This window comes from Salvelinus fontinalis, chromosome 5 (assembly GCF_029448725.1).
Source record: "Salvelinus fontinalis isolate EN_2023a chromosome 5, ASM2944872v1, whole genome shotgun sequence".
Lineage (NCBI taxonomy): Eukaryota > Metazoa > Chordata > Actinopteri > Salmoniformes > Salmonidae > Salvelinus > Salvelinus fontinalis.
This window is the reverse complement of record NC_074669.1, coordinates 59294863-59304798: the sequence shown is the minus strand read 5'-3', so window position 1 is coordinate 59304798 and position 9936 is coordinate 59294863. Positions and strand designations below refer to the sequence as shown.

The following is a 9936-nucleotide window of genomic DNA, read 5'->3' as shown; positions in this document are numbered from 1 at the left end:
GAAAGGCACCCTGTGTGAAAAGCATGAGAAACAGTGATATACACTCTGAATGACCTAAAATTATGAATCCCATATTGGTCTTTCACAGTTAGACCAACCCAAGCTGTACTAGTCAGTAGGATAATAGTAGACCAACCCAAGCTGTACTGTACAGTAGGATAATAGTAGAACAACCCAAGCTGTACTGTTCAGTAGGATAATAGTAGACCAACCCAAGCTGTACTGTTCAGTAGGATAATAGTAGACCAACCCAAGCTGTATTGTTCAGTAGGATAATAGTAGACCAACCCAAGCTGTACTGTTCAGTAGGATAATAGACCAACCCAAGCTGTACTGTTCAGTAGGATATTATTAAAACAGAGAAAATGAGTTAGAAATTCACAGGTTTCAAATTTCTCTATTTTTTCCAGGTTTTTGTTCTCAAAGTCTGAATTTTTTTAAACAGAAAAACAGTACAATACTATGTTCTAAATCCATAACAATGCTTAAATCACATCAGGAGACACAATTGAGGTTTGGGAAAAATCTAAGTAATTTAGATTTTTGAGAGTAGTTCCCCTTTAATTCAAGTGTGCAGGCATCTAGCACTATTGTTGGATTAGCAGTGTTTCTGTAGTACAGGCACCTAGCACTATTGTTGGATTAGCAGTGTTTCTGTAGTACAGGCACCTAGCACTATTGTTGGATTAGCAGTGTTTCTGTAGTGCAGGCATCTAGCACTATTGTTGGATTAGCAGTGTTTCTGTAGTACAGGCACCTAGCACTATTGTTGGATTAGCAGTGTTTCTGTAGTACAGGCACCTAGCACTGTTGTTGGATTAGCAGTGTTTCTGTAGTACAGGCACCTAGCACTATTGTTGGATTAGCAGTGTTTCTGTAGTACAGGCACCTAGCACTATTGTTGGATTAGCAGTGTTTCTGTAGTACAGGCACCTAGCACTGTTGTTGGATTAGCAGTGTTTCTGTAGTACAGGCACCTAGCACTATTGTTGGATTAGCAGTGTTTCTGTAGTACAGGCACCTAGCACTATTGTTGGATTAGCAGTGTTTCTGTAGTACAGGCACCTAGCACTATTGTTGGATTAGCAGTGTTTCTGTAGTACAGGCACCTAGCACTATTGTTGGATTAGCAGTGTTTCTGTAGTACAGGCACCTGGCACTATTGTTGGATTAGCAGTGTTTCTGTAGTACAGGCACCTAGCACTATTGTTGGATTAGCAGTGTTTCTGTAGTACAGACACCTAGCACTATTGTTGGATTAGCAGTGTTTATATAGTACAGGCACCTGGTGTAACCAACTTCGCATAGCCCCCCAGAAGAAAGGCACACGGACACCCACACTTCAGGTTGACTCAGTTTGTATCTGCAGTAAAAGATTTCAAACAGTGATGACAGGCATTGACAGGACAGTCACATGTTCACTGCTCTCAGACTGAATCCACAAAGTGACTGTATAGTATACATGCGATGTGTTTAGAAAATACAGAAAAGTATTTACAGACAACTAAACACAATATATCTGTTAGATAGGAGCAACAGTAGTGATACATGGTTAGATAGGACACAAGATATCTGTTAGATAGGAGCAACAGTAATGATACATGGTTAGGTAGGACACAAGATATCTGTTAGATAGGAGCAGCAGTAGTGACACATGGTTAGGTAGGACACAAGATATCTGTTAGATAGGAGCAACAGTAGTGATACATGGTTAGGTAGGACACAAGATATCTGTTAGATAGGAGCAACAGTAATGATACATGGTTAGGTAGGACACAAGATATCTGTTAGATAGGAGCAGCAGTAGTGATACATGGTTAGGTAGGACACAAGATATCTGTTAGATAGGAGCAACAGTAGTGATACATGGTTAGGTAGGACACAAGATATCTGTTAGATAGGAGCAACAGTAGTGATACTTGGTTAGGTAGGACACAAGATATCTGTTAGATAGGAGCAACAGTAGTGATACATGGTTAGGTAGGACACAAGATATCTGTTAGATAGGAGCAACAGTAGTGATACATGGTTAGGTAGGACACAAGATATCTGTTAGATAGGAGCAACAGTAGTGATACATGGTTAGGTAGGACACAAGATATCTGTTAGATAGGAGCAACAGTAGTGATACATGGTTAGGTAGGACACAAGATATCTGTTAGATAGGAGCAACAGTAAAGTTAGTGATACATACCCTCAATGTGAAGTGATATTAATCCATAAATACAGAGCACAAGAACAACCCTTTTATATAAACGTTTAAAGGTAGTTAGAAAATAAACATTCACTTAATATTTCAATAAGTCACCTGCTAGTAAATCACCTGCTGGCAATAGCTGGCGTGACATTGTCGTGCAGAGACCAACGGTGCTAGTTAGCTCGTCATTAACACGGCTAGCTAAAACAGCAAAAACTTGGTTAACTGGCTGAAATAGGTCTTCAATTCATGAACGGCAAAATAAATATACACATAGCCACATTCGCTATTGACTTTAGGATATATGAACCAGTTTTCCAAAACCACTATAGTGTTATACAGTTTTAAACAGTTTATATGTACAGATGAAGAGAACTCGAACCTGCTCTCAGACTATCTCTCAGACTGAGGAGCGGGCAGACCAACTTCCCAAATAGGGGAGAAGCACTCAAAACACACTAGTTGTTCTTTCAAATAAAATAATACAAAAATGGTAAGTCCGAAGACCTCTCGTATTACCAACCTTACTACAATGGCAGCAAATATTTTTATGAATTCAGTAACACATAATGAAAGGAAACGTTATTTACATCACCCCTTTTCCTGAGGTGAATGGTTTCACCCACTACTCTCCCGGAACTGAGGCTTTGCGATCTACTGTTTCACTTTGTTACACCTTTGGTGAGCAAAACAGCTAATTTAGCTGAATACTGCCATTATCCTCATTCGAGATATCTGTCCGTCGTTTCAGCTCCAACTGAACTTAAAGGTGCATTTCAGACACACATCTTCGTGGCCATTCAGGATGTAGGGTACTGGGACTGTCTAGCTCTAGCTAATAACACAGCATAGTAGGCTATTGGTTGACAGACAGCCGCTAATTTATTTTATTATTTATTTATTTCACCTTTATTTAACCAGGTAGGCAAATTGAGAACACGTTCTCATTTACAATTGCGACCTGGCCAAGATAAAGCAAAGCAGTTCGAAACATACAACAACACATAGTTACACATGGAGTAAAACAAACATACAGTCAATAATACAGTGAAAAATAAGTCTATATACAATGTGAGCAAGTGAGGTGAGATAAGGGAGGTGAAGGCAAACAAAATATATATATATATAAATAAATAAAAATATAAAAAGGCCATGGTGGCTTAGTAAATACAATATAGGCTGGTGCTTAAAGCTAGTGAGGGAGATAAGTGTTTCCAGTTTCAGAGATTTTTGTAGTTCGTTCCAGTCATTGGCAGCAGAGAACTGGAAGGAGAGGCGGCCAAAGGAAGAATTGGTTTTGGGGGTGACCAGAGAGATATACCTGCTGGAGCACGTGCTACAGGTAGGTGCTGCTATGGTGACCAGCGAGCTGAGATAAGGGGGGACTTGGACTTTACCTAGCAGGGTCTTGTAGATGACCTGGAACCAGTGGGTTTGGCGACGAGTATGAAGCGAGGGCCAGCCAACGAGAGTGTACAGGTCGCAGTGGTGGGTAGTATATGGGGCTTTGGTGACAAAACGGATGGCACTGTGATAGACTGCATCCAATTTATTGAGTAGGGTTTTGGAGGCTATTTTGTAAATGACATCACCGAAGTCGAGGATTGGTAGGATGGTCAGTTTTACAAGGGAATGTTTGGCAGCATGAGTGAAGGATGCTTTGTTGCGGAATAGGAAGCCAATTCTAGATTTAACTTTGGATTGGAGATGTTTGATGTGAGTCTGGAAGGAGAGTTTACAGTCTAACCAGACACCTAGGTATTTGTAGTTGTCCACATATTCTAAGTCAGAGCCGTCCAGAGTAGTGATGTTGTACAGGCGGGCAGGTGCAGGCAGCGATCGGTTGAAGAGCATGCATTTAGTTTTACTTGTATTTAAGAGCAATTGGAGGCCACGGAAGGAGAGTTGTATGGCATTGAAGCTCGCCTGGAGGGTTGTTAACACAGTGTCAAAAGAAGGGCCAGAAGTATACAGAATAGTGTCGTCTGCGTAGAGGTGGATCAGAGAATCACCAGCAGCAAGAGCGACATCATTGATGTATACAGAGAAGAGAGTCGGTCCAAGAATTTAACCCTGTGGCACCCCCATAGAGACTGCCAGAGGCCCGGACAACAGACCTTCCAATTTGACACACTGAACTCGATCAGAGAAGTAGTTGGTGAACCAGGCGAGGCAATCATTAGAGAAACCAAGGCTGTCGAGTCTGCCGATGAGGATGTGGTGATTGACAGAGTCAAAAGCCTTGGCCAGGTCAATGAATACGGCTGCACAGTATTGTTTCCTATCGATGGCGGTTAAGATATCGTTTATGACCTTGATCGTGGCTGAGGTGCACCCATGACCAGCTCTGAAACCAGATTGCATAGCGGAGAAGGTATGGTGGGATTCGAAATGGTCGGTAATCTGTTTGTTGACTTGGCTTTCGAAGACCTTAGAAAGGCAGGGTAGGATAGATATAGGTCTGTAGCTGTTAGGGTCAAGAGTGTCCCCGGCCTTTGAAGAGGGGGATAACCGCAGCTGCTTTCCAATCTTTGGGAATCTCAGACGACACGAAGGAGAGGTTGAAAAGGCTAGTAATAGGGGTGGCAACAATTTCAGCAGATAGTTTTAGAAAGAAAGGGTCCAGATTATCTAGCCCGGCTGATTTGTAAGGGTCCAGATTTTGCAGCTCTTTCAGAACATCAGCTGACTGTATTTGGGAGAAAGAGAAATGGGGAAGGCTTGGGCGAGTAGCTGAGGGTAGGGCAGCGCTGTTGACCGGGGTAGGGGTAGCCAGGTGGAAAGCATGGCCAGCCGTAGAAAAATGCTTATTGAAATTCTCAATTATAGTGGATTTGTCGGTGGTGACAGTGTTTCCTATCTTCAGAGCGGTTGGAAGCTGGGAGGAGGTGTTCTTATTCTCCATGGACTTTACAGTGTCCCAGAACTTTTTTGAATTTGTGTTGCAGGAAGCAAATTTCTGCTTGAAAAAGCTAGCCTTGGCTTTTCTAACTGCCTGTGTATATTGGTTTCTAGCTTCCCTGAAAAGTTGCATATCACGGGGGCTGTTCGATGCTAATGCAGAACGCCATAGGATGTTTTTCTGTTGGTTAAGGGCAGTCAGGTCAGGAGAGAACCAAGGGCTATATCTGTTCCTGGTTCTAAATTTCTTGAATGGGGCATGCTTATTCAAGATGGTGTGGAAGGCATTTAAAAAAAAAAAATCCAGGCATCCTCTACTGACGGGATGAGATCAATATCCTTCCAGGATACCTCGGCCAGGTCGATTAGAAAGGCCTGCTCGCTGAAGTGTTTCAGGGAGCGTTTCAGGGAGCGACAGTGATGAGTGGAGGTCGTTTGACCACAGACCCATTACGGATGCAGGCAATGAGGCAATGATCGCTGAGATCTTGGTTGAAAACAGCAGAGGTGAATTTGGAGGGCAAGTTGGTTAGGATGATATCTATGAGGGTACCCGTGTTTACGGAATTGGGGTGGTACCTGGTAGGTTCATTGATAATTTGTGTGAGATTGAGGGTATCAAGCTTAGATTGTAGGATGGCTGGGGTGTTAAGCATGTTCAAATTTAGGTCGCCTAGCAGCACGAGCTCTGAAGATAGATGGGGGGCAATCAGTTCACATATGGTGTCCAGAGCACAGCTGGGGGCAGATGGTGGTCTATAGCAGGCGGCAACGGTGGGAGACTTGTTTTTAGAGAGGTGGATTTTTAAAAGTAGAAGTTCAAATTGTTTGGGAAGAGACCTGGATAGTAAAACAGAACTCTGCAGGCAATCTTTGCAGTAGATTGCAACACCGCCCCCTTTGGCCGTTCTATCTTGTCTGAAAATCTTGTAGTTGGGGATGAAAATGTCAGAATTTTTGATGGTCTTTCTAAGCTAGGATTCAGACACGGCTAAAACATCCGGGTTGGCAGAGTGTGCTAAAGCAGTGAACAAAACAAACTTAGGGAGGAGGCTTCTAATGTTAACATGCAAGAAACCAAGGCTATTACGGTTACAGAAGTCATCAAAAGAGAGCGCCTGGGGAATAGGAGTGGAGCTAGGTACTGCAGGGCCTGGATTCACCTCTACATCACCAGAGGAACAGAGGAGGAGTAGGATAAGGGTACGGCTAAAAGCTATGAGAATTGGTCGTCTAGAACGTCTAGAACAGAGAGTAAAAGGACGTTTCTGGGGGCGATAAAATAGCTTCAAGGAATAATGTACAGACAAAGGTATGGTAGGATGTGAATACAGTGGAGGTAAACCTAGGTATTGAGTGATGATGAGAGAGATATTGTCTCTAGAAACATCATTGAAACCAGGTGATGTCATCGCATATGTGGGTGGTGGAACTGAAAGGTTGGATATGGTATAGTGAGCAGGGCTAGAGGCTCTACAGTGAAATAAGCCAATAAACACTAACCAGAACAGCAATGGACAAAGCATATTTACATTAAGGAGAGGCATGCTTAATCGAGTGATCATAAGGGTCCAGTGAGTAGAGGTTGGTTGGGGTCACGGCGATCCAGACAGCTGGCCGGGTAGCTGGCTATCGGTAGCAAGATAGCATAGCATAGGATGGAGGTCTATTTTTAGTCACCTCGTGCGTTTCCGTCGGTAGATTAGTGGGGTTCCGTGTGGTAGAGGGGATCAATCCAATTGGCAAAATAGATATAGTGACCCAAGAAAAAAAATAATAATAATAATAATTGTCCGATATACTTATTCAGATAGCAGCCGATAAGACAGCTAACGATTAGCGGGCCCCAGATGAGCGTTCAGGTAACGTCGCGACGGAGGTGCCAGTTGGATAACTCCCTCGGGCAGATAACGTCGGCAGTCAGTCGTGAAGGCCCGGTGGGGCTCCGTATCTGCAGCACAAAAAAAAAACGGGTCCGGATAGGTGACTGTAGCCCAGGAATGGCTGATGGAACTCCTCAGCTGGCTAGCTCCGGAATGATTTAAGTTTGCTCCGGGATCGACGTAAGCCAATAGTCACACGGTTTGCAGCTAGCTAGCTGCGAAATCAAGGTGCAAATGTCCAGAGCCTGCGGCTGAAATCCGGGGAAACTGAGAGAAAAAAATGGCCCGGCATGCTCCGGTCCGAGTCGCGTTGCACAAAAGTGCCGGTAGATTATCGAGCTAAAGGAATAGCTGATGACCACAAAACGTGGGCAGCTGAAACACCAACGCTAGCCAGCAAACCGGCTAACTTCTGGGCAGCTACAGATTAGCTTCTGGCTAGCTTTCGGCTAGCTTCTGGTTAGCTTTCTGGCTAGCTTCTGATTAGCCCCTGGCTAGCTTCCACTGTGGATTTTCAGATTTGAGGTAAATAATACTTTTTTTTGGTAATTGGTGAGGCGGGTTGCAGGAAAGCTTTTGCAGGAAAGCTTTTGTAGTTGAGTTCTTGGATAATAAAATATATAAAAGATATGCGAAGAAAGGTGTAAATATATATATACACAGGACACGACAATACGAGAATACGAGGACAAAAATTACATCTGAACTGCTAAGCCATCTTGGTAATCAGATCACATCACCGCCAGATAATTAACTAAAGATGCTGAAAATGGAGGGACTCGGGCCGAAGATGGACCCGGAAGAGATGAAGATGTGGTGTCTTCGGTCAGGAACTTTCTCCTCCATGTCGCCCTACTCCGAGTCAGTAAGTACTGGACCAGAAGCTAGTCGGGTTTCCCTATGATGTCAACTGTGTAGCCTGGCAGGTCCCAGATCTGTTTGTGTTTTTGCCCAGAGTCATGTATTCATATCTAAATACATGGCTCTGCTTTGGTCTATTCCATTGATATTGTCAAACTGAACATTACATTGAACATGTGAGTCATTTAGCAGACGCTCTTATCCAGAGAGACTTACAGTAGTGAGTGGATACATTTTCATACGTTGCATTGGCAGGACAATTCCATTAGTAGTTGGGAGGAGAGCAGAAACAGCCTAACACCTACACTGATACTGTGTAACCTGTCTGCAGTCAACCAGCCATCCAGACTGAAGTGAAGGCCTTATTACAGAATGAAAACGCCTTCTCTTTCGTCGGCATGGCAACCTGTAAACATGTCAGTGGTGTCACAATGTTGCACAACAGCAGCAGAACATTGGATGGAGGGTCATTGTATCATTACACAGTGTCCCTGTCAATTCTACTGTATTGGTACATGTGGTATTACAATACATTAGAAGACCTGTAGACGGCAGCATTGAAACAATTTACAACACATAGTCAACTAGCAACCTACTCTGTTTCAGTGCTGGTTAAATATCCCACTGATTTTATTCTGCTGTTAGAGGCCATCAGTAGAGACAGTCAGGAAATTAGTCTTTATAGCTAGTTTGTTTCTGTCAAACCATGAGAAGTGTGTCTATATAGGTAAGTACATACACAATTAGGATTTTACTTTAAGGTCAAATGTACTGTAACTGTCTAGTTGTGAAGAGAACCTAACTGTGTTGTTTATTGACCTCCTCCCCTCTCCATTCTAGCACCATACGTTCTGTTGTTTATTGATCTCCTCTCCATTCTAGCACCATACGTTCTGTTGTTTACTGATCTCCTCTCCATTCTAGCACCATACGTTCTGTTGTTTACTGATCTCCTCTCCATTCTAGCACCATACGTTCTGTTGTTTACTGATCTCCTCTCCATTCTAGCACCATACGTTCTGTTGTTTATTGATCTCCTCTCCATTCTAGTACCATACGTTCTGTTGTTTACTGATCTCCTCTCCATTCTAGCACCATACGTTCTGTTGTTTACTGATCTCCTCTCCATTCTAGCACCATACGTTCTGTTGTTTACTGATCTCCTCTCCATTCTAGCACCATACGTTCTGTTGTTTACTGATCTCCTCTCCATTCTAGCACCATACGTTCTGTTGTTTACTGATCTCCTCTCCATTCTAGCACCATACGTTCTGTTGTTTACTGATCTCCTCTCTATTCTAGCACCATACGTTCTGTTGTTTACTGATCTCCTCTCCATTCTAGCACCATACGTTCTTCAGAAGCTGGACAGCATATGAATAGAATCCATCTTCTCTCACCCTCGACCCTCAAGACCTACATCACACAAGATGCTTCAGAAAAACAACAACAACAACAAGCTGGTGAAGTTGCTACCCAACAGGAACAACCCTGACAACAACAACAACAAGCTGGTGAAGTTGCTACCCAACAGGAACAACCATGACAACAACAACAAGCTGATGAAGTTGCTACCTAAAACAGGAACAACCATGACAACAACAACAACAACAAGCTGGTGAAGTTGCTACCCAACAGGAACAACCATGACAACAACAACAACAACAAGCTGGTGAAGTTGCTACCCAACAGGAACAACCCTGACAACAACAACAACAAGCTGGTGAAGTTGCTACCCAACAGGAACAACCCTGACAACAACAACAACAAGCTGGTGAAGTTGCTACCCAACAGGAACAACCCTGACAACAACAACAACAACAAGCTGGTGAAGTTGCTACCCAACAGGAACAACCCTGACAACAACAACAACAAGCTGGTGAAGTTGCTACCCAACAGGAACAACCCTGACAACAACAACAACAAGCTGGTGAAGTTGCTACCCAACAGGAACAACCCTGACAACAACAACAACAACAAGCTGGTGAAGTTGCTACCCAACAGGAACAACCCTGACAACAACAACAACAACAAGCTGGTGAAGTTGCTACCCAACAGGAACAACCCTGACAACAACAACAACAACAAGCTGGT

The 9936-nt window shown here is 43.3% G+C and overlaps 1 pseudogene; it reads left to right on the top strand.

Moving 5' to 3' along the window:
• Nucleotides 1–2363: 2363 nt before the first annotated feature.
• Nucleotides 2364–9431, top strand: LOC129855929 (mitochondrial import receptor subunit TOM5 homolog; annotated as a pseudogene).
• Nucleotides 9432–9936: the final 505 nt, after the last annotated feature.